The sequence below is a fragment of the Emydura macquarii genome, unplaced genomic scaffold, assembly GCF_026122565.2.
Source record: "Emydura macquarii macquarii isolate MOO-44397 ecotype Brisbane River unplaced genomic scaffold, CSIRO-AGI_Emac_v2 contig_67, whole genome shotgun sequence".
Lineage (NCBI taxonomy): Eukaryota > Metazoa > Chordata > Testudines > Chelidae > Emydura > Emydura macquarii.
Window position 1 is genome coordinate 12,879,567 of NW_027130204.1, and position 19,051 is coordinate 12,898,617.

Sequence of the window (19,051 nt, forward strand, 5' to 3'; positions counted from 1 at the left end):
CAAAAATAGGAGAAAAAATGTTTTTGTTTTTTTTAATTAAATAGCTAGCACAGCAAGATAAGTAGGTGCAAAAGGGATACATCTAACAATCAAATATGATGTTACCCAAAACATTAAAACTGATTAGAGAGAACCAGATTTTCTGATCTTTTCCCCCTTAAAGATCTCTGGTAGTCAGTTTGTAGAGGAGATACTAATAATTAGTAATGATCTGATATCTTTACTCAAGGATCCCAAAGCTCTCACCTATGTACCATTATAAATTGCAAAGAAAATTTGACTCTGACAACCTGTAACAAAATAATGCCCAATCCTGCAAAGACATAGGCAGTATGCACCTGTGTAAATCTTTGCTTATGCGGTCCAAATACAGAGGGATTATTTTGCTCACCAGGAACATATAACTATTGTGCTGACATCTGGCTGGAACAGACAGGTGAAGATACGGGGCAGTGAGGCAATTCAGTTGCTGCCAAGTTCTAATTTACAGTCTGATTGAAAGCCTGGGTACCATATGAGAGGGGTCCTTTGTCCAATAATCAGTACTAGGTGAACATGAAAGGACTGAAAGTTCAGGCCTAGGAGAGAAATCATCAGTTTAGGGAAGGAGCTTTTTGAGGAGCTGTACTATGTGCTTGATATTTGCCCAGATCTTGGTGCCTTCCTTTACCCATTGGTATAGGAGCCTATCTACACAGCTTAAGCTATGGTGTGTGGGAGGGGACATGTTATAAGACAGTTTGGTCTTGCTTTAATAAACATGGTTCATGGACACGCTTAAGCCCACAGATCAAAATTTGTTTCTATCTATGCAGGCAAGAGACAACTGGTTAAAATTAAAGGTCCCAGGAACAGTGCTGAGCCCTAATACGTGCCTGCTAGATGTGAGTTGTGAGGTTTCATTAAGATTTGTGAAGTGCTCGGAGATTCTTAGATGAAAGGCAGGTATCATTGTAGGTAAGGCTTGGATTAGGGCTGTCGTCTTTTTGCACATGTAATGCCCAGGTTCATCAAAGGAGATTTAGAAAGCATAAATCCTCAACAGTTAAAGCAAACCCCGTGAATCTGAGGCAACTCCATATTTAGAGTTTTTTGAAAGCTTCACAGTGCTTTATAAACCGTATCTGATACTCTCTGAAAACTCACTCTCTCCCCTTGCAAGCCAGCTTTGATGCCAAGAACACTTAGAGCTAATTCTCTCTTCTTTGCCCTTGCTGTTGACCTCATTTACAGAGATGAAAGGAGAGAAAACAATTAGTTCACTGAGAAATTCTATTATGTGGAAGGGATGTGGACATTTGATCAATACTCTAGGGTTATGGTCTCAGCTAGAAGGGGAGATTTGTCTCTGGATTGACTGATGCCCATTAGTCCCAGAAGTCTTTGCAAAAGGAGTAAGAGAGTGATCCAAGCTTTCACTACTGAAAATCTAAAATATACCATTTAATCTTCTCAAGTGGTGGACTATGATGTATTTTAAACCTAATTCATCATAATGAGCAAGAGTAAGGTCTAGGTAGGGAAATGTGCCTGCAGTTTCACTGATTTGTAAAGAAAGAACAGATAGTTTCTTTGTATGTTGGTGTCTATATTCTCTACCTCTCTCCATCCCTTTAAAATGCTACCATAAATCCTAGTCCTATAAATTGTGGTCTGGGCAAGCCAGATTATTCCACCCACATAGAACACCATGGTCTTCAAGTTCCTAGTGTACGAGGAATCTACATGCTACCACCATTCTGCACCACTCTTCTGCCCTCGTCCTGTGCCCGCACACACCTTCCATTTTTGCTTCATCAGTTAGCTCAGTTATAATAATTTCAAAGTCTCAAATATTTTTAATAAGGGGTTCTTAAAATATTAAATATCATGTGAGTAACCATAAACTGTAATGGTCACTTGTGTACTCTTCTTTCACAATTACTTTGGAGTTACTGTAAATGACTGTCTCGTTAAGATGGGACACAAATCTGCATACAAGATAACAGAGGTTATTTCTCTGTGTCCATATCATCCATCTCCCTCCATCTCTTTAATATATACCCTAGAATTTAGTGCAATAAGCTGATCTGTGCACGTTCGATCCTTCCTTCCACATGGAAAAACATGGACTTCAACGTATCTTGTTAACAGGCAGTAAAGGTTAAATGAAGAATCATTGTTCCATTCTCCAAATCTTAAGAGCAGAGCCAGAGGTGGCCCACAATTGTATAGCTTGTCACGCTGTTAAAATCTCATTGAACTGAAGGTCAAGATGGTGTGACTGCAGACTCCCATTTCAGGTGAAATGGCCCTGGCTCCTTTTTAAATTTACTCCTCGTTGAGGCATTGTCTGTGTGTACTGGGGTTGCAGGGAGCAACAGAGTTATCTTTGAGGCTGCTGTTGTCTGGCTGGCAGGTGGTTTTCTGCAGGGCTACATGCAAGAGTAATGGTGAATCAGCTGCATTGTTGAAGGCTCTTTGAAACAAAGAAGTGTTAAATGCTCTGCAAAGCAGCAAATATAGGGCACAGACACCACAATTGTCGGGTCTGTCAATTTTTTTTTTTTTAACAGGATCTATGCAAGTAATTTCCAGGGAATGAAGTGCTGCCACTGTTATAATTAAAGGGTTAATTCGACATAACACCTTTGTGAAATGTACAGAAGGATGGCTGGTGATATTAATCATAGTCAGCGCTTCCTATACTAATGCACTTTAAGCACATTTATTAATTTCATGCTGCTAGCAGCCTCCAGGAAGAGACGATTTACCATATAGAGTAAGACAGTTGGTCTTTAGAGTCAGTCATCCTGCCTGCAGCAGCTGCCAGTGTCTGATGTGGCAGGGACAGTAAACAGATATTTTGCATTTGAATAGCACTTTCCATCCATGTGTCGCAAAGGGCCTTGCCAGCATCCATACAGTTTGCCGCCTAGCAACCCTGAGAGGTGGCTAGTGTGGTTACGGAAGGGGAAAGGAGCACAGAAAGGTTAAATGACTTGCATAAGGCCACCCAAGCTAGTCAGTGGCAGAGCTGGAGAAAGTGCTGTAAAGCTCCGGTTAACCTTATCTTTGCATGGATACCTACACTTGAGATCAAGCCCCAGAGCTGTGGCTGCGGGGCTGTCAGGGGATGGCTAAGAAACTGTGCAGGTTCCGGATGTAACCATTCTGAAGGGTGGGCTGCTTTGAAAGATGCTTTTGCTGATGCTGCTCCCCTTTCTGCTCACTCAGGGTGTTCTCCTGAGCACTTTTATCACTATGTGTGTATATGAAGAGGACGAAGGGGGGCGAGACTTTCTTTGCTTCTCTCCTCTGTGTTTGTATCGGCTTCATCTCCTGGTGGGGCCTTGTTCCACCCGAGCTCCTTCCAGCACGAGCGTGGCTGTCAATACACGCTTTACTCTCATGTTTGCCTTACTTGCTGTAACAAATGCCATGAGATCTGTTTGCAGGCGAGAGTGCATTGCACTAAAACAAACTTGGTGTGCACGCTACAGGGAGGGGTTTATGGTTAATGCTGTGATAGAGGCTGGGGAGGCGGTATAGGGGGAATGGGACACTGGATTAAGAGTCGGGAGATCTGAGTTGTAATCCTAGCTCTGCCTCCGGGTGATCTGGAACAAATCATTTCATCCCTCTAGGCCTCGGTTTGCCTTCACAGTCTTTGTTTGTCTTGTCTATTTAAACAGGCAGGGACTCCACCTTCAGCTGGAGGTGCACTTTCCAGATGGGGTGGATGTGCATGCGTTACCTCTGATTGAGCTAGCACACTAAAAATAGCAATGCAGCCATGGCAGGGCAGGCAGCAGCAGCATGGGCTAGCCAACTGATGCAGTAACCTTGGATCCCCAGCAGCATTGTAGTTGGTGGCTTGCCTGTCCTGCCACCCGCACTGCTCGCGGCTCCCCTGGTATTTGTAGGACGCTACAATAAAGGCTAGCAGCTGTCTGAGCTGGAAATGACACACCCCGAGTATCTGTGCAAGGCTCAGCACAAAGGAGGGGTCTTGATGTCAGATTGGGGTCTCTCAGCACTGCTGTGATATAAATAACAAATTAAAAGATCCAGAGTTACTGGCCAGCTCTTTAGGCTGTGATTTTTTGCTTTCCCTTTCCGTCCCCTGCCTCCTCAGAGATTAGACTTGCTAAATGGGTAATCAAGACTTGGTTTATTATTGTTTGTTTACGTCAAAGCTGCCATACTGGGTCAGACCATGGGTCCGTCTTGCCCAATATCCTGTCTCTGACAGAGGCCCATACCAGAGCTTCAGGGGCTGTATTCCAAAGGGCAATTTTGGAGTGATCCATCCCTGTCTTGCACACCCAGCTTCTGACAGGCAGAGGTTTAGAGTTGCCCTGAGCGTGAGTTTGTATCCCTGACAATCTTGGCTAATAGCCAGTGATGGATCTGTCCTCCATGAATGTATGCAGGTATTTTTGGCACCCAGTTATACTTCTGGGCATCACAATATCCCAAGGCAATGAGTTCCACACATTAGTTGTGCATTGTGTGGAAAAAGCACTTCCTCTTGTTTGTATTAAGCCTCTTGCCTCTTACTTTCATTGGTTTTTGCGTTATCTGAAAAGAAAGTAGCACTTCTCTATTCACTTTTCCCACACCAGTCATGATTTTACAGACCTCTATCCTATCCGTCCCTTCGTCATCTCTTTTCCAAGCTGAACAGCCTAGTCTCTCCTCGTATGGAAACCATTCTGTACCCTTGATCTTTGTTGATCTATGAACCTTTTCCACTGCCACTATATCCTTTTTGAGATGGGGCAACCAGGACTGGACACCGTATTCAGTTTGCATTGTGGTAGTCCCTAGGGGCCCTAGCTCCACCGTGCTAGGTGCCATAGAAGATGACCCTGGCCCCAAAGATTTTAGTCTCCATAAGCTGAGTCCTGGTTGTAGATTCTTGCTGAATTAAAAATCAACTTTGCAAGAAAAACCAGGCTGGGGAGATTGCACACACCCATCATTCCTTGAAATAAGACAAACTTCCAGTGCAGGCAAGGCATTGCTGAAAGGGGAATATACAGCGTTTCATGCAGACACAGCAGGATCCGAGGTGCCAGTTGTAATTAAGAGTTTAAGACTGAGGGGGAACGCCACAATGGATTCATAGTGTGAAGTCACGTAATCTAGTGCACTGTTCGACCTTTATCTCTTTGGTCAGGAAATCATGTTTTTAAAATATGCTGAGAAATGGCTCAAGTACAGTTGCGGCCTGCATTAACCCCACAGGCTGAGACCCCACCCCCTTCTCCGCTTCTCCCCCCCAAGGCTCTGCCCCTGCACGCCGGGAGCCTCCTGGGCAGCCTGGCCCCAGAGGCGGGGACGGCTGCTGTTGCTGTGCTGCCTCCTTCCTTCCACTTAGGGTTGCAACAGATTTAAAAAATAAAACAAAACTGGACATCAGGGCTTGTCAAATGGCACCCGGACACACAAGTCAAAACCTGGAGTGTTCAGGTGAAAAATAGATGGGTGGCAACCCTACTGTGTATGCTGCATTTGAAGCTGGGCTTGCAACTCAGGTAGGCACACCCTGGTTAGCTTTAGTGTAGTTAGCTGGCACACGTACCAGTAGTAGTGAAGGCACAGCACATGAGCTTCAGTGTGGGCCATCAAGGCAAGTGCATTCCCTGGTTCCCTGACAGGCCTGTACCAGCTATTTTTATCCATGATAGATAGATTAAAGCCAGTGCAGGTTTGTCTTTACCTTCATTTGCAGTGTAGACACATCCTAGAAGTTCCATGGTCAGTCTCTAGGGAAAGGCTAGGATATTCCAAAGAGATTGCTATTTAGAACATCAACTACACTGATACAGTTAAAGCTATACAACTTGTGTGTGTAGACCAGGTCTTAGTTGAAGTGGTACAGCCCCTTTTCCTCCCACTGTGAATGCAGTTATATAAGTGTGGCTCATTCTCATATGGGGAGGGGAATAAGCTATGCTGGTGTAAGGCAATATTACAAGGGGGGAGCGCAAAAGAAAATGCCCGATTGCTTTCCAATCTAGATGAGCAAGCGAAGAGAAAAAGTGAGCATCGGGACAAGACTTTCGAAACGAGCCCGTCTTCAATGCTGCTGATGGAATTTCATGTAGTTAGACTGGCCTTGGTTAATAGCATTAGGCTTAGTTACCTAGCTGTGTCAAACAGGGGTGTGAAAAAACACACCCCTGACTGGCATAGCAATGCTGACCTAACCCCCAAAGCAGATGCAGCTCTGTGGACAGAAGAATGCTTCTGTTGACGTAGCTACCATCACTCAGGGAGGTGGTGTTCCTATATCAATGGAAAAACCCCTTTGGTGTTCTGTAGCAGGATAGGCCATGTCTGCACTAGAGAGCTTAAAGCGGCACAGCTATACCAACGCAGCTGCACTGCTGTAAGATCTCTCGTGCAGCCGCTCAATGCCAATGGGAGAGAGCTCTCCTGTCGACATAATTAAACCACCCCCAGTGAGTGGCGGTAGCTATTTTGGCATGAGAAGCTCTCCAGCCAACATAACGCTGTCTACACTATTGTTTATGTTGGCAAAACTTATGTAGCTCAGCAGGGTGTGTTTTTCACACCCTTGAGGGACAAAAGTTTTGCTGGCATTAGCGCCAGTGTAGACAAGCCCAAAGTTGTGAAGTCACTTCACGGAGTTGAACTAGTCAGGGTGTGGGAGTAGAGTTCATGTCTTTGCTGCTGCTGTTTGTCAGGAGCCCATTTTTCCCATAGGACTGGATAAACAGGGCAGCAGCACATGGGGTTCTGTTGTGAAAGCTGCTCGCAATGGAAAAAGATAGGAGCAGTTTATTTTAATGAAATCTCAGGCCTGGTCTATGCACTGTTTTCGTACCACTGTAACCGTTAAGATAAGGGGTGTGATGCTTTCACCAAATTACGGATGGTGTGAATGTAGAAGCAAGAGGGCTGTTGGAAGTTACAGAGTCCAAATTCTTGTTCTTCGCTGTGGTTACGAGAATGATTTTGAAAGTTTTTGTTCCTGTGAACAATTACCTTCAAAAGGAACTAATGCACCTTGCTAAAAGAGTTGAATTGATGTCTGTAGCCTTCAACAAAACAAAGAGAAGTTTGAAGATATTTTCTCAGAGATTTCATCCAAGATGTATGTGATGAAGCATCAGCATTAACAGGTGCCATCAAAAGAACCAAGATATTGCCCCCAGAATTTCAAGATACCATAGTCACTGAAGATTTAGCAGGATCCTAAAATGTAAATGAGCATCAGTGGTCACGGACTTGTCACAAATTGATTGATGAAACCAGTGGTGAATTGCAAAGGAGATTTTCTGAGAAGAACTCCAAGTTATATGAAAGCTTGTCAATAATCTATTCCACCAGCTCTCCAGACTTCTTGAAACTTGAATCACTGTGTGCTTTGATTGAATTGCTTGGATTAGATATTGAGAAAGTGAAAGTTGAAAGGGCTGTATTTAAACCACTGATAGAGAAGAGAAATTGCAAAGGATTTGAAGTTCTAGCTGCTGCCAAGCGGGGCTAGATTTAGGGGCAGGAGAACCAGGCAACTGCCTGGGGCACTGGACTCAAGGTGCTGCTTTTGTTGTTAGTGACAAAAGGGAAAACAGAATGTTTGAAGTAAAATGTTTCAGGTATTCCGTATGTGATGGACATCGCAACTACTACTACTTTGATGAGAAAGGGGACTATAGAGACAATAAAAAAAGAGAGTTCTGTGGCACTTTAAAGACTAACAAATTTAATTTTTGTAGGCATAAGCTTTCGTGAGACTCAGCTCACTTTGTCAGATGCAGAGGTAGAATGATACAGTAAATAGGAAACATAGATACACAAGTGCATAGAGAACAATGGGGAAGATAGATGAAAGCCGGGTACTTGAGGGCTAATGACAGTCATTGAGTAGGAGGTGAGAATGGGTGAGCAAAGCAATTTACCTCTTGTAATGAGAGAGCCATTCCAAATCTCTGTTTAAACCCAGTTTGAATGTGTCAAGTTTGCAGATCATTTCTAACTCAGCAGTTTCTCGTTGTTTTTGCTATATACAGACTAACATGGCTACTCCTCTGGAACTGTTCTATAGAGACAATGAATTTGAAGATGTCATCACTGCTGCCAAAGAAATGGCGGAAAACTTAAGAGTTGAGCCTGTCTTTGAGGAAACTCATTCATTGGAAGAAGAGACAGTTTGCTAAGGTTATGAAGGCAGAGATGAGGTGTTGGAAAGCTCAGAAGAAAAATTCAAGAGGGAGTTTTTGTTTTTGTTTTTTGTTTTTTGTTTTTGCTCGCTCATTGACACTGAAAAAAGGTTTGGAGAAATGAAGCACCACAAAAAGACCTGTGGGGTTTTGTATGACTTTAGTAAGCTGCTGGCAGACAGGAAAACACTCTTGAACAATTGTACAGACCTTCAGCAGACGCTGACACATGGGGAACGTTCGGACATCAATAACAAAGACCTCTATGTTGAATTGGACAACATCTGTCACATTTTGCCACATGGGAAGCACTCTCCACTCTAAGGTCTCCAGTTCATTGATGATGCAGAGCTGAAGGATACTTTTTCCTAATGTGTGGGTGGCTTGAGGATTCTGCTCATGCTCCCAGTCACAGTCGCAAGTGGTGAGCGCAGGTTTTTGAAAATTAGGCTCGTTCAAATGTATCTTCTATCAGTGATGGCTCACAAGAGACTCACACCGCTTGCTATTTTATCACTTGAAAATGCCATTGGCCAGTCTTTGGATCTCACTGACGCTGTGCTTCAGTTCAGGAGGGCAAAGATGAGAAAAGCAATCTTTGGAACTAAAGGACTAGGGTTATCATTCTAAGGCTATTGTACCACTGTTTAATACTGCTCCACCCAGTGTTGGTGCACAGTTCAATTTCTTGTTAGTACATTTCAGTTATTCTTAAAATGAAAATTTTCTATAAGCTTAGAGGAAATGATTTTTTTAATATTTGCTTATAAATGGCTTGAATAAGTACAGATTTACAGATCTTAGCATGCACATTTATCGTCTTATATGATGGATAAATCATACATGCAAATCATGCATCGAAGTCGTGAAATAGACCACAGATGCAATAAAAAATAAGATATTCAAATGTTTAACAAATGGGGGGTGTGCCAGAGATACTCCTCGCCTGGGATGCTATTTGGTTTAGGGCTGGCCCTGCAGTCAAGGTATTAAAGAAGGCTTTTCTATGTATTTTTGAAATGTCTATGGGGGTCTTGTTTGGATCATCAGCTGCAGCTTGTAAGAGTTCCTTTTCTTGCTGGAAAAAAATGTATCACACCAACACATGAACATGATCCAGGAAAGAGAGAGAAACCTAATTCTCCTGTCATATGAAAGTGATTTCACTTCAGAACTAAACCTGGATGTCTTTGTGGAGGAATTGAGATGCCACGATCCCAGAAGACTACAATTTTAGTTTCATGATAGTCTTTACATTACACAGCACTTTCCTGTTAAGATCCATACTGTTATATTTTTGAATCTTTGAATTTTTTTAAACACTTGAATGTTTGTTACACTGAACAATCACATAAATATGTCTTATTTTTTCTTAATTCATAAAAATAAAGTGTAAAAAAAAAAAAAAAAAAAGCTGTTGACTGAAACTGCATTTTTCACTGAGTACGTGAATTTCTGAAGGCCAGGACAAGTGCCCCTCTTGTCATGCAGTCTGCCCCACTCCTCGTCGATGTCCTAGCTACATGACTCTTGTCACACCGAGTCTGCACAGCCTGACCTAGCTCCAACATGGTTTTCAGATGGGCTCAGGTTATTTTAACAAAGAAATTGCTCATCCTGGAAAAGATTCTGAATTTAGCCAGTCACCAGGAGAAGGCTTTCATCCTGTCTTCCTGCCCTTAGGCACAGTATAGGCTAAATGGTTTGCTGCTTAGGCCTTTCCGTATCAGGTGATACCTTAAAAGCACTGGATCCATTGTGATCTGTCATCAATAGACCAACCCTGAAACTGCTCTTCTCCAGTGTGGAGGTCCTGCACACAACTGAACAGAAACGGAGGTAACCTTTAGAAGGCGGAAACGATGCAGACAGGGTACTGAGTGGGTTGTAGAGCTAAATGGGAAGGAGGATGCAGGGTACACCACTTTCTGTCTTTGCTCCGAGAACCTATATACTTATGGCCAGCCCTGCACTGTGGGCCACTATTCTTCGCTTTCACCTGTGTGCTTCTCTCACCTTATGGGCAGAAGGAATAGAATCTGGTTTTAGAAAGCTGCAACTTAAATGCTTATGAACTGTGAACTCATGTATTGCATTATTTAACCTTCACACAGTGTTTGCCCTTTGTTCAGTACACCTCGGAAACACAGCATTATGTCTCAGAAACTTAATCTAAAGGCTGTAGTATTGTGCCCTTGAACTTGCTACAGTATTCCACATCTGCACTGAGTGAAGGTCAAAAGTTGTTTAAAAAATAGAGAGAGCAGGAATTGTACTAGAAATATTGGAGTGTTGGGGAGGAAATCTGTAAATTAAACAGTGTCAAGAAAAGGGGAAAGCATTTGTGAGTGGCCAAGGAACCTTTCATCACTTATTGATTCTGTGTTAATAGAAAATGACAATCTAAGGTTTAAAAAAAAAAAAAAAGCGAACAAGCATGGAGGAAAATACAAGGACTGATTAAAAATTTACAAGGCTGATCTCCAAAACCTCAGAATGACATTTGCGTCGGGGCTCTTTCTGTAGCAGTATTTGTAAATAATCTGGAGTGGATTAGGCCTTCATGAGTGAAAATTTCATTTGGGGTCATCTTTAAATGAACTCTAAAAGCGTTAGATTTCACTTGGCTGGGCTCTTTGTTTTGGGCTTAGGCCCAACGTATCTTCAAATCAATTCCAAGGTCCCTTTATAGCCCAAGCTACTATTGATTTTTTTTTTTTTTTCCTTTTTACAACAACTCGTCTCTAAACTGATCGTGGTATATATCTTCCCTAGTAAATCAATACGGCTGAATTCAGATCAGGAGAAACGATTGTACCAGGAAGTAGGAACACCCTAGCTTGTTTGTGACCACTGAGGATATCTGGCAGTTCCAAAATGGATCAGGAGGTGGCATTTCAGGGCTAAGACTCAAAGTCAGCTAAGGCTGTTTCTGCTGTTACAAGGCTTCGCATTCTTGTAATGTGTGTGTAATCTGAATGCATATTCATATTATAGTCTTCTATTATTCCTTGCTGTCAGAAGGCCTGATCCAGTGCCCTTTGAACCAGGCCATTACCATACACCTCATCAGTGAAACATTTTGAGGCGTTACAAAGAAAACGTGCTATGAATGTAATGCTTTTTGCGTGTGAACAGCTGGATTTACTAGAGGTGTGTGAGGTGGCATGTGTTTCTTTTGAACAAAGAACATGCACGGCATGCGATATCACCCTGGGCATGTGAAGTTCTGTGCTGGCCTTATTTACAGCACACAAGCAGATACAGAGTGCATTTCCTGAGAACCCAGGCACAGGGAGAGCTGACAGCATGCTTGATTGGGCTGACGTGACCTCCTGCATAGGGACAAGGCTAGAAAATCAGTGCATCAGCAGTTTTCTTTCTTGTCCCATCGGTGGCAGAGAGAATTCAGATTCATGTATTTCATTTGTACGTGCACGGTTGTCAGAAGCAAACGTGGTACAACACAATGGATTGTGGCATCCAACTGGAGGAGGTAATACATTCAGAGAACTCTTGCTGGGCATGTGCCATTCACAGTCAATAGGATCATATAATCCAGAATACAATCACAGGGAATTGACTGTAAGGGGGACCTGATTGAAATCTATAAAATCATAAATGGTGTGAAGAAAGTGAATAAGGAATTGTTGTTCACCAGGGGTCACCCAATGAAATTAATAGACAGCAGGTTTAAAACAAACATACGGAAGTACTTTTTCATGTGAAACTTGTTGCCAGGTGATGTAGTAATGGCCAAAAGCATAACTGGGTTCATACAAGAAGTAGATGAGTTCATGGAGGCCATTAGCCAAGATGGTTGGGGGGACAACTCCATGCTCTGGGTGTCCCTAAACCTCTGACTATCAGAAAATGGCACTGGACAATGGGATGCATCACTCAATACATTTTTGTTCTGTTCATTCCCTCTGAAGCAACTGGCACTGACCCCTGTGAAAAGACCGAATACTGGGCTAGATGGACCAACGGTCTGACCTAGTATGGCTGTTCTTATGGATTGTTTTCCCATTTCTCTATCCTGTTGCCTTTTTGACAAGACAAGAATGAGCTTTGCTATAAGGTGCCTTGGTTTTAATCTGAACCAGGTTTACCTGCTACAGAAAGTGTGGGAAAATGATTGTTTCTAGGAAACTCTTAAAAAGCACATCATCTTGCTGGAATGGTGTTTCTCTTCTCATTTTGGGCTGGTATTTTTAAGGTCTATGTGGGTGAAGGTGTTGTGGTAAGAAGTAGTTCAACTATCAGAGAATGGGACATCCTTTTTCTTTCTGGTCACTTCACTACCTTTTGTTTTAGAGAGATGAGGTGGATGCAGTAATATCTTTCAATGGACCAACTTCTGTTGGTGAGACAGACAAACTTTCAAGCTTACATGACCGAGCTCCTCTTCAGGTTGGGCAAATGTACTCAGTGTCATAGCTACATACAAGATGGAACAGATTGTTTAGCATAAGCAAATACATATTTCAAGTGACCTTTTAAGGTGAAGTGGCCATTAACACCTCTCCAGTCATGGTAGAGAGGGAACTGGGGTTAGTGGGTAATAGATTGTTGTAATAAGCCGTAAATCCTGTGTGTCTTTTCAGTCCATGCTTTTTTTTTTAGTGTCCAGCAAATTTATGAATTTAAGCTCCCAGATTCATCTTTTGAAGGTGTTGTGCACGTTTAATTTGAGGATGAGGACTGATAGGTCAGATATAGAGTGATCGCTTTGTGAAAAGTGTTCACCCACTGGTGATAGGTGTGTTTGTCTTTTATCATTTTTCTGTGTGTTCATTCAAGAATGTAGTGATTGTCTGGTTTTACCCACATAGTTGCTGTTGCGGCAGTTAATGCACTGGATGAGGTACACCACGTGTTGTGATAGGCATAGATCTTGAAAGGTGTGTTGGGGGAGGAGGGTGTTGATCATTGGACCAGTGGAGATATGTCTACATGTCTATGTCTATCTGTTGTTCTGACAGGGTCTAGTGCCAGAAGTTGGTCTAATAAAATATATTACCTCACCCACTTTGTCTCTTTAATATCCTGGTACTAATGTGGCTAGAACAATATGACATATCTTTTGTTTTGGCATTCCTGAAGCAAGAAATGACCCTAGTTCTATGTATAAAGTTGCATTGGTGTTAGTAAAGGTGTGATTTTAAATCAAGTTAATTGCCTCAGTGCAACTTTGGGTGTGGATGCTTTTAAAATTGATTTAAATCTGGCTTATATAAATTTAGCTTTCTCCTATAGTAGACTTGGCAGAACTCAGTTTTTATTTTTTAAATCATTTTGATGGATATTGGTTTATTTTAAAGCATTTTTCTATTTTTATAAATTTAAATTTTCAGTTACATAAAATTATGGGTTTTATGCATTGTTTTATTTCTGTTGATTTAAATTTTCACAACGTTGTCACACAATGTGGGGACAGGGGATATCAGACAGTAATTATTTAATGACAATTTATTTAATGATAATTTAAAACATCACACATCAAAATATACAAAGTAAATACCCTTAAATCAAATTTTGATAGTTTCAAGCAGTATTTTTCTCATTTTGCCGATCTGTAAATTTCTGTGATCATCGATGGAAATACTTTTTTCATGAGTTTGTGTGTATACTGCGAAATCTATGTTTATTGACCTTTACCAATGAAAACCGAATCTTAACAAGCCTACCTATAAATTACTAGTTTTAAACGAGTATAAGTGGGTCCTCCACACTGGGGTTTGTACTGATTTAACTAAACCAGTTTCATTAAACTGATGCAAGCTCCAGTGTAGACAAGCCCTTAGTCTCTTATGTTAAGCAGGATGTGTGTATATAAAGATCAGCATCTTGCATGTTTCTAGGGGGATTCAACCTGAGGTCTCCAGCCCTAATGTATGAGCTTCTACAATTTAAGATGAAGGACTAGGAGTCAGATTTTTAAAGGTATTTAGGTGCTTAAAGATGCCAATGGGGTCAAGTGGGATTTTCAAAGCACCTAGGTGCCTAACGCCTATGGACTTTAAATTTGCTTTTGAAAATGCCACTAGGCACCTATTTGCATCTTTAGGTGCCTAATACCTTTGAAAATCTTGCCCTAAATCCCTTAGCTTGAAGCCAATACAGAGGAGCCCATATAACATACATTTAACAATTTACACCTTCTCCCCTACCAGCACTACCTTCCACTTTGAAGAGGAGAAAGCTGTTAAAGCATCCTTTCCCTTAGCATTTGGACAATGTTGATTGATAGAATGAAGGAGACTTGCTTTTGTGCTCATATGAGGAAACTGAGCTGCAGAAGTTTGTGTCCACCTGTAATACATGAGTTTCTACAGGGCTTAATTAAAGTTTAGTGCTTGGAGATTCTTGGGTGAAAACAACTCTCTAGAACGTGTACATTGTTGCTGGAGTCCAATGGGATTATAATGAAAAATAAGGAACAGATATGAACATAATCTGGAACAAGGGAGACACGTATGAAATAAGAATTAGTCTTTTAAAATAAAGACCAGGTGGCAGTGGAAACCAGAGCATCAGAGCCCTTTATATGTTGGCTACTAACTTGGTTAGTGCAGTTATCAATAATTACCACATCCTTAAATGGCCATATTGTATTCACTAATGCCAGAGGTCAATTCCCAGTCATAGGATATAAGGAGGGCAATGCAGTAGCTCCTAATGTGCATCAGAATGAGAAGATTGATATTGACAAGGTGACCTCAGGCTCTACAGAGGCAGTTTATTTTGAATGCCTCTAGTTTATCCTGCTTATGTCTGAGACTCCAAGCGATAGGACTTTTCTTTCTTTCTGGAACACAGTTTACACAGGATGTTTTAGAACAGGACAGCAGCGGTGGAAATAAACGGAAACTGGTAACTCACCCTATGGAAACTTGTTGCTGTCCTAATACCCGATGCCCCCAGAGTGCCCTTTGGTTGTTCTCTGAATGACCGCAGTGCCGTGTTCATGTCTGGCAGAGAGTTCCGCAATTAAAATGTGTTGCCTGAGATCAGTTCCGAATTTGTGTCTCTTTCCATTTTTCATGTCCACCCAAATTATCCCTGTATCCGCTTAACCATCTCTGTGCCAGATATGTGTGTGTGATTCCAATCCTTTTGTTTGCCCTCAGTTGCCAAGTTTACATGCTGCTGATTTTGTTTTCTCTGTTTGTTTTACGTTAACTTTTGTGCTGGGAAGGATTTTCATTGATCCTGCAGTTCAGTTTGAAATCTGTGGTTATCTCCCTGTTGTCAGTTTGCTTTAGTTTTTGAACTGAAGGCAATTTTGTTTAGGAGGAATTTGGCTACTTCAGAGGTATACTGATATGTAACTTCAGTCTGTTCAGATATTTTTGTCAGGGTTTTGCACTGGCAGATCTGCCACTGAAAATCCATTGATTTAAAAAAAAAAAAAAAAAAGTCACTAAAGCAACTGAATGTAGCATTTGTAAATGCTAAGAGCCAGGTTGTCAAAAGTATTTAATTAAACTGTAACTGGAATTTCGCACATGCAATTATATATGTGTTTTAAAACTCAAATTTCTGTTCTTAAGATGCACTTATCAATGCAATTTTGTGGGTAAAATTTGATACTAAATACAGAACACTTTTTGTTTGTATAGACAACTTCAATGGTAAAGCCTAGTGCTCCACTTTATTTTGAGAGGAAAAGAGAGACGTGAAGCATTTTTAATAAAAACGCATCTCCTTCAGGATTTGAACTCGTATTGAACGCAATACAGGATGGATATTTTCTCCATCATGCTGCACAATCCTCGTTTCACCTGCTATGGGAATTAACCAATGTAAAATTAGCTACAGAAGGGGTCTGAGATTGATGCTTAAATGAACAGAACAATCTTATTGAGCATTACTGAATTTATAAGGCGTTTATACACTTAATGTGTATGCACAATGTCTTGGCAATTAGGGTCAATTTACAGAACATTTTGCTTCAATAAAATAGTGAAATAAAGAACAAGAGTTCTGCATTTTAGCTTTAAATTTGCCCCTCATTAGGGCAGATTACTAATGTGACTTTTTGTATGATCAAGTGTGCATGAAAACACAAAAATGGCATTGTTTGTTTAAATAATGCTGTCCGCTGCGTAAAATGAGCCTGACAAATAGGAGTCCTAGCCTTGAAGACCTTACTGTCCTGCCATGTACGGATACAATACAAAACAGAGTAGAAAGTAGTCTTTGCAGGCAGAATGTTCTATGGAACAGGTTAATGCAGGGCATAAAGTTCCCCAGTGTTTGGTGTTGTCAAGGCAATAGGTTTCAGCTTCACCACTAGATTCTGTCATACATATATATATATAAATAAATGAATGCTCAGTCTTTGAGTTGGGGGAACTCTCAGGGCCAGATATTCAGCTGATGTGAATTGACGTAGTTCCATTAATTTTACTAGCCTATGCTGATTTACACCAGCTGAGGCTCTGGCCCTCAATAACCAAAACTGTACTTACTGCTAACGGCACTTCTATGTGAATCTGCACTGACGTACTGTAATTTAAGACTAGTTAATCCAGGCTTGCCATTTCTTTGTCTCAGTATGGGTAGCAGTATGTGTGCACTGCTGATACTATACTGTGTGGTGTTGTCTAACCCCCTTGTGGTGGGGGTAGAGAGGCCATTTTTCTACCAGTTTGGCTAAACTAGGTGTAACCGATTGCCTTGAATTTTTCTATTAACCAGATCCCGGGAATATTCTGAAGAAACTTTGGCTAACTACTGAAAACAAAGTCAATATGTACGCGTTGTAATAAGCTTGCATCGATTTTGCTCATATGTTAAGATTTATGCCCTCCAGAGTGTAATAAATCTGAGGTGGAAGACAGGTCAATATATGTCATTATGTGCTGTCACTGGGGAAATAGACTTTCCAAAGAGATGTCTGTCCCTAGAGATTAATACCATCAGCCTGCATATCTAGCATTGAAAAGGCTATTCTTTTTACTTGTAATGGCCTGATGTTCAGTGACAAACCCGCATGGCAGTTCTTTTAGATCAAGGCGGTCTTCTGCAGTCTTCAGCTCTAGAGGGAGAGGTATACAATAATATAAGGCCTGGTCTAGACCTAAAACTTAGGTTGATTTAGCTGCATTACTCAGGACTATAAAAAATTTCACACTCTGATCACTGTAGTTCAGTGGACCTAACCCCCAGGGTGATGCAGCTAGGTGGACGGAGGACTCTTCTGATTAACTGCATAGCTGGAAAAACCTCTTCCATCAATTTTGGAAGCCTCTACCCCACAGTAGCACAGCTGAAGCATAGCTGTGCCGCTGCAGTGGCTGTAGCATAGGTATGTCCTGAGTGAGGTATTTGGCCGTACTGCTTGACATTTATATGTCCCATTATGTCAGAGTTTGCATCGTCCCTGCAAAGTGACCTTTCTCGTATTCACCTTGACAACATGGTGATGCGAACGTATATTTTAGTCTAGTTCTTGACCAGAACCTGCCTTCATTTTAGCACCAAATGTGTTAATCCCTGCAATTGTTCAATGTTTTGCCTTCACTTTGCTGGTTCAAATGGAGGGAAGTGTGTGTGCGTGCGTGCGTGCGTGTGTGTGTGTATGCATGTGCGCCCACCCCTGTCTTGATTGATTCTGTGTTCAGTTGTTCACCCTTTGAACAAAGCTCTGGGAACAATAAATAATGAAGTGTTAGGTGCTTGTTTCGAATGGCAAAAGGGTGGGGGATCAAAGGGCACTCTCCTGATTGCAGGTGGTTCTACACATTCCATAAAGAAAGCAAGTGAGGTAGTTAGATTTGTTGTTCCATTATTATCTGTAAAGGGGCACTTGTTCTGATAAACCCTCCCCCATCTTGCAAGCTGTGTCACCAGCTCCTCTGACCCAGCTAGCATCCGTTCAGGGTGAAAAGAGACCCTAGTGTTGGGATTTACTCAAGAGACTCACTGCCATAAAGCATTTAACACGGTCTGTGCTGCTCTTGTGTCGGTAGACAGCCCATTCCCTAGAGGAGGAGTAGATGAGTGAATGGTCTTCACCATGACTCTGGTGAATGCAGCTGAGAGGAGGTGCAAATCTGCAAGGTCTCCTCTTGTGGATGGGAGTATCCCGCTTTCACTTGCATTCTGTGCATCCCCTGCCCTGGAGCTTAAACATCCTGTTTTGGAGATCTGAGAGATGCTCTAGGCGGTGATCAGAGCCATACTACGCTGGAACCGGTCAGCTTGAGGACTTTAACCAAAGATATGTAGCCTCGAGCAATATTGGCAGTGCTTCAGCCATCGCTCTCTGGCCACATTGGCAGGCAGGAGGACCACAGAAAGAGTGCCCCCTAGCCAGGGGTCAGGCCTTCCAGCCAGGTGACAAGGGACAAGAAGCAGGAAGAGCCAGACCCCCAGCTAGGGTTCAGCAGCCCAATCAGAGCATCCTGTTGATGACAATTAGTAACCAGATTCCTCTCCCAGCCCAGGGCAAGCAGCAGCTGATACCCTGGTCTAGCAACCCAACCCCAGCCCTCCACTTGGTCCAGGAGAAGAAGCAACAAAGCCCAAGGCCTCAGGAAGCCACTTCTGGCTGGAGACCAACCAGCCCGGGTGATTCCAGAGCCAGCTGGGCATATAGCAATTCCTATGCTTCAAAGCTGGTCCCATGCTGGAGCCTGGGTCAGTGTTAAGTTTGGATAATCAGCACATTTGTCATTATCCATTTAAATAAGGTAATGAATATTCATTGGATATGCAGGATGTATATAAAATCCTGAAGCCTCAGGCTGAACCAAGTCTGAGCTATACTGGCCTGGCCACAAGATGGGTAGTCAGATGCTCTGAAGTCCTAACCCTAGTTCCGGTCCAGAGTTCCTCTGAAGCATGTTTCACCTGTACTCTCT

At 42.1% G+C, this 19,051-nt stretch overlaps 1 long non-coding RNA gene across 1 annotated transcript in view; it reads left to right on the forward strand.

The window, feature by feature from the left end:
• Nucleotides 1–19,051, forward strand: part of LOC137143770 (uncharacterized) — a 142,836-nt gene that overhangs the window by 255 nt on the left and 123,530 nt on the right. The window lies entirely within an intron of this gene.